Genomic DNA, 6,234 nt, shown 5'->3' on the forward strand with positions numbered 1-6,234 from the left:
TATCACTAATAATTTTATTTCTTATACAATAGAAAGTTTAAATGCTGACTTGTGTAAATTTTAACTTTAAAATTGTCTTGGTTTTTCTATTATGCATTTTCTCCTTGTAAATACACAGACTGAAATACAGGCCTTTTAGTTTTATTATGGTTACATAAATGATGCTCTATGACCTGGGTACAATAGTACAGGCCTGTGATCCTGAAACATGGGTAGTAGAGAAATGAGGATAATATGTATTAGGCCTGACTCAGCTGTAAAGGGAGGACAGAGTCAGAAAAGTAATATTTGAGGTGTGTCTCATAAAAAAAGGAAAACACTAAGAAAATCTATTATCATTGTTGTAATATATATCTCATCAGTATCTTATGATAATTTGCAGGTCCTGTGACAATTTTAAAAAGCTGCTTTCCTATGAGAAAAAGAATTGTTGTACTACACATTTCACTCTCACCTTTTATAATATTTGTGCAATTTACCACTTGAATAATAGTAATGATAATCTCTTTATATGCTTTGCCTGTAATAATCACCAGCATAAATCAGCTGGTACACACGTCTCCAGTTATGTTAAATTTCATGATAGGACCATCCATGAGACACTCCTACTATTTGAAGAGTCACTGATATTTGAGGATGCTTTAAATAATATGCTTTTATTTAAGCCTTAATGATTAAATACATAATAACTGATTTAATCTACATTTTAGTAGCACATATGTTTGCTAGAAAACCGTAACACTAAACTCATAAAGTGATATTCTACTAGTTATAAAAATACAGTGTGAATTTTAAAAGTTTTTTATCTCTATAATCTTATGTATCTTATATAAAAACTCTAATTTTAAGGGAAATGAAGGTAATTTTGGTAACACCTCACAGTATTGGATGGTCTTAAATACAAACACATACATACACACACACTACACACACACTACACACACACACACACACACACACACACACACACAGAGTTCTCTGAGATGGAGGGGCAATGCCTTCCCCAGACATGTTATGTTATCAAATACAATGTCCAGTATAATGTATGATTATCTCATTAAGCGTTGTTGATCATTGGGGTCTCCTAGACATACTGTCAAATAGTACACGCCATTGTCATTTCATTTGCTTATCCTCCTAGGACTTGATGCTCATAATATATGCTATAAACACTGTATATTTGGAGAAATAAAGCTGAGAATGATCTGGGATTTTAAGTTTTATTTGTTGGCTTTCACCGCTCTCAGGACAGAAAAATCATTACTGGCATACTCAGCAATAAGTCTTATGAGCTAAGTGTTAACAGATCTGGTAAAATACATAGTCAATTGTACAATAATGGCATGATGTTTATGACAGTAATTATCTACCCTCTGATTGCTTTTAAAACTCAACCCTAAGTTGAATTTCATTGTCCAGTTAATTGGCCCAAAGTGGAAAAAAAAAAACAAAGAAGTAAAAACTGAGGCTACCTAGGATATAGGTTACTGAGGAGTTTATGATATTATTATTTTCTCAAATTGGCACACTAATAAACTGTTCCCTGCATTCTTCACTCCATAGCATATCCTGCTTCTCTCAGTCCTCAGTGAACACATAGATAAGGCCTTCATAAAATCCAGCTGGCCAAATTACCAGCATGGATGAGAGAAGAGATCAGGACGACCCACCATCAGCGAAGTAATACTGGCAGTTGATGGCTACTTGTTGATGGGGAGTTGGTTTCCTTCAGAGATGTGCCCTCTTAGAAGCTAAACTGGAATTGCCTTACACCAAAACTCACTGAGTTTGCACTATGTTGCTTTAGCAGTTTACAGAGGACATGAGGTTAGGAGGGATAAGTGTTTTGAGAATGGGTAGCTATGAGGCATGAGGAGTAGACTGTGCTTTTGATCATAACACATTATAGAATTTACATTTTCCACTGATGGCTCAATAGTACCACTGTGTTCAGAATAATAACACTTACATACTGATTAATACTATTTTGTATTGATGAATATGAAATAAATTTAATGTTTCCAGTGTAAATCTTTTATTTAGGTAAAACTTGTTAGTTTATAAAGATTATTTTAATTTAAAGTTACCATACTATAATGTACGAGTACAGTGGTTGAGAAAAACTGTGATTTTCACACCTAGCTTACGAACTTATGAGATATCATTAACTTTTAAAAATATTCATTACAACCTTCTCAGTTTTTATACTATACTAGCTCAAACTGGTGTGAAACAGACAACATTCTACCAAACAAATCTAGTTTGCGATGCAAAAAGTTTGGTTGTGGTCTTGTAATTTGTCAAAATGGAGGACCGGTGTTCCAACAGTAACAATTTCACTACACTCCTTATGCTGCACATCATGTTTTGTGAGTGATTTTGATTTTTCTAAAAGTTTTCTGGAATGGAACATTTATCAATTGATAATTTGAAAGTTTCTGTCACATCAGTGATTCTATTTACACTTTAGTGAGACATCATTGTTAGAGAGCCAGCCTATTCCTGCACAGTTGCATCAATCGTGGAGTGACAAATTGATCATCTCACCCATAAAACAAACTTACGTTGTCCACAAGGCAGTGAGTGAAAGTGGAACTGTAAGCCTTGAGGGATATGCTGTAGACATCCATCTTCAAGTGTGTTCAGCTTGTGATAAATACCGACTGCATCAAAGATTAGTCTTTCCACTTACAACATTCCGTACCCTGGTCCCTTTAGTTATTATGTCATTTCTTGATTTAAGAAGGGTATTCAAGTAACATTATTACTTTTCTCAAATCACTCAGATCCTTTTATCTTCCTACACAAGTGCCCTGTAATTCCACAAACACAGCATCACTGTGTATAATAACATACTTCATCCCTAGATCTAAACTAATCTCAGTGAGTTGAGTCCTTCAGTTACCATGAAGATATCATAAATTACTAAGAGTGTGTACTGTTTTATGCCTATGCAGAATGTAGGTGGCAAAATTCATTAATAGGTATGTAATACTTTTTTTGTTCAGAATAACATTCCATGCTTATTATTTACTATGTTGCTAATTTAAAGACCAGGCTGGCAAAGTTAAACTACATGCTAGTGGTTGGAAATAACTGTTATGCTTATAAAATGATAAAAAATTCAAGTGAGTAGAGAAACACAGAAAAGTAAATGGGAAAATACAGAGTCAGGGTTATTTCTTTTCATTAACCAAAACAAGCTACACTATATCAGGGAATTTGTTAAGGAAGTGGGAGATTAACTAAAAAATAACCAATAATCTGTAATAAAAATGCAAGTATGATGCCTTACAAAGTGAACTGTGTACTCTCTAAATATAAAATGAATGTGGAATATGATGTTATTATTTTCCAAGAGAAGGTTGACACATGATGAAAGTTCTCATACTCAGGATGCCAATCTTTGTGTCCCCAAATGATGGTCTTCACAAACATCCCCAAACCAAAATGTCTGGTTTTGCTCCAGAGTTATAGTTATTTAATGCTAAAACTTAATCTTGACAATCTACAAAATTTCTATCATACCTCAATTTTTATATATTTGAGTAAGTTAGGTATTTTTTACCTATCAATTTTATTTTAAAATTTAATAACATTAGGTACTAAAAGTAAATTATTTCTAGACATATACATTTTTAGGAAAATGAATGTGACTTTTTAATATATACATATTTATTATATTTTATATATTATATATTATATATATTTCATATATAAATATATATTATATATTTTATATATTTATATTTATTATAATATATAAATATATACATATTTAATATATACATATATATATGATCTATACCAAAGTTTTATTATTTTACTTTATCCTTTAACAGTTTCATATATATATATATATACGAATATATATATATAATATAATATATATATAATGTATTCTATTATTCTCATGGCAAATCTCTCCAGTTTGCCTTCTATCACTGTTAATATCTGCTCCTTGCTTTCACATTAATGTCTTTCTTTTTACTTTGTAGTCGGTGAATCTTACTAGGGCTGTTCGTGTGACTATGAGTCTTTACTGTTGAGTTGACATGGACAGCTCACCACAACTGAAGCCAATGATTCTACCTATCCAGCAATTTCACCTGAATGTTAGTACTTGGTGAGCTTCATACATCTATGAGTGACGGTTTAACTTTTCAAGTCCTATGCAAACCTAATGCATAGCTGTCACCACCTCATTATTTCTGTGGCTGTGTCACCCCCAAAAGATGACTTCCCAATGCCATTCCTTCTGTTTTCCAGTTGTCACATTTCTTTTTCTGCCTACCCCACTGATTTGTCTCAAGCTGTTTTAAGTATTGACATAAATGTGTTTTTTAGGACTAAGTGATCAACAGCCACTCATTCTAAGCATCTTTAACACCCATAAATATCTACATTCACAGCCTTTATTGTAAAGAAAAGCCTTTATTATTAAGTGTCTAAGTTGTATTAGTCTTTTTAAAAGCTATTTAATACCATAGCAGTTTACCAAAAATAACAGTAAGTTCCACTTTAGGGTTCAAAACTTCTCCAGCCATGGTAACGGACTGCAAGTGAATTACCAAGCATGAACCTATGCAGCAGGCCTCAAGTCTAAGCTGAGGTCTGCTGGTTGCCTCCATAACAATTTTGAAACTATTTCAACAATAGTGAAATGTTACCTTTGGGGTTGGAATTGTACTTCATACTGTTTGCTTGTGGGTAAGACTGCTAAAGCCTTTCTCCCTGCATACTTACATGGCATTTTCTGTCATTGAAAAAGCTAGCCAACAGGGAAGAAACTTCTACTGCACTGCAAGTTTAAGTGTCTATACATCACAATGTGTCTAGTTCCTTCAGCAATAAGGTCTTATCCGTACCCTGTTGCTCTTGTGAGTGACCGAAATGTCTGACGACAGTCCAACTGCTTATTAGGAGACAACCCACATTTGGCACTGGGATCTATGTTTAATAACTGTGGAGATTTGAATGAGAATTTTCTCCTTAGCCTTTATTGATTGTCGTATTTTTTTTTTTTTAATTTGAATTACTGGTTCCAAGACGGTGGAATCTGGTGCAAGGATTAGGAGGTATAAACTTCCTAGAGTAGGTGTTTCCTTGTTAGATAAAATGCATCACTGGGGGTAGCTTTGGGGTTTTAAATCCCACGTTTGGCCCTGCTTCCTGTTTGCAAATTATGATGTAAGGTTCTTGGCCACTGCTCAGCAGTGCCACATTTTCTGATCATGAAATTACCTTTTAAATTTTTAGGCAAGCACTCAATCAAATGATTTCTTTGATAAGCTGCCTTGGTTGTTTTGAGTTTATAGCCATTGAATAATAATGTAGGTGGTAATCTATGCTTTATAGAAGCAACATTTTCCTTCCACATAAAGTAGCTCTTACTTGTCTTTATACATACATTTTCAATGCACTTACAAAACTGTAGGTTTCCTTGTGGCTTTTTTTTTATATCCCACTCCCAAAAGGTACCACCCCGAGGCTATTTCCAGTTTTAGTTTTTATGTAAGTTCTCTAAGTTAACATTTACATCGAAACATTTGAAGCCAAACTCCACATGGAATACATAATCTGTGGCATTTCTTTCTGGACCTGGCTATCTCAATGAAAGAGTTTTCTAGAGACATCTGTTTACCCACTAGAACCCCAATCCCAGGCTTTATTTACAGCTGGAAAAAAAATCTATTCCTCAGGTACATCACATTTTCTATACCCATCAATAAATTCATGGTCATCTAGGCAGATTCTATCTCTTGATATTATGAACATGGATATATAAGCTTCTATAGTAGGATACAGAGTCCAGTAGGAATATGTTCAGGAGAGACACCCCTAGGGCATATGATAGTTCTATTTTAAAGTTGAAGAATACAGATTTTCTCCCCCACATCCTACTATGGAATGCTTCAGAAATTTACCCTTCATCCTTATGCAGGGGTTATGCTGATCTTATTTGTATTTTTCCAAATTTTGTGTGCAAGTTGCCAAAACAAGCATAATTAACAGATGTCCTTAACCATAATTGTACATGGGAGTGTAGATTTCTTAGTCAGGTTGAGATGTTGAAGGGTCCTAATGTTGTGTTACAGCAAATCAGAAAGTAGTTCTCTTTCCTATCTGTGTGTCTACCTGATAACCTACCCTGACTTCATGCAGTACAACTGGGAACTGCAAGTATCAGCCCAACCCAACCAGCGCTCCTTCCCAGCTGAGGTTTGTTATTAT

General features: G+C 34.1%; 1 non-coding gene across 1 annotated transcript; it reads right to left on the bottom strand.

The window, feature by feature from the left end:
• Positions 1-5,899: 5,899 nt before the first annotated feature.
• Positions 5,900-6,002, bottom strand: LOC127213590 (U6 spliceosomal RNA). Its single transcript, XR_007833657.1, has one exon. It is a non-coding gene; the product is annotated as a U6 spliceosomal RNA (small nuclear RNA).
• Positions 6,003-6,234: the final 232 nt, after the last annotated feature.

Source organism: Phodopus roborovskii, unplaced genomic scaffold, assembly GCF_943737965.1.
Source record: "Phodopus roborovskii unplaced genomic scaffold, PHOROB, whole genome shotgun sequence".
In the NCBI taxonomy this organism is placed as follows: domain Eukaryota; kingdom Metazoa; phylum Chordata; class Mammalia; order Rodentia; family Cricetidae; genus Phodopus; species Phodopus roborovskii.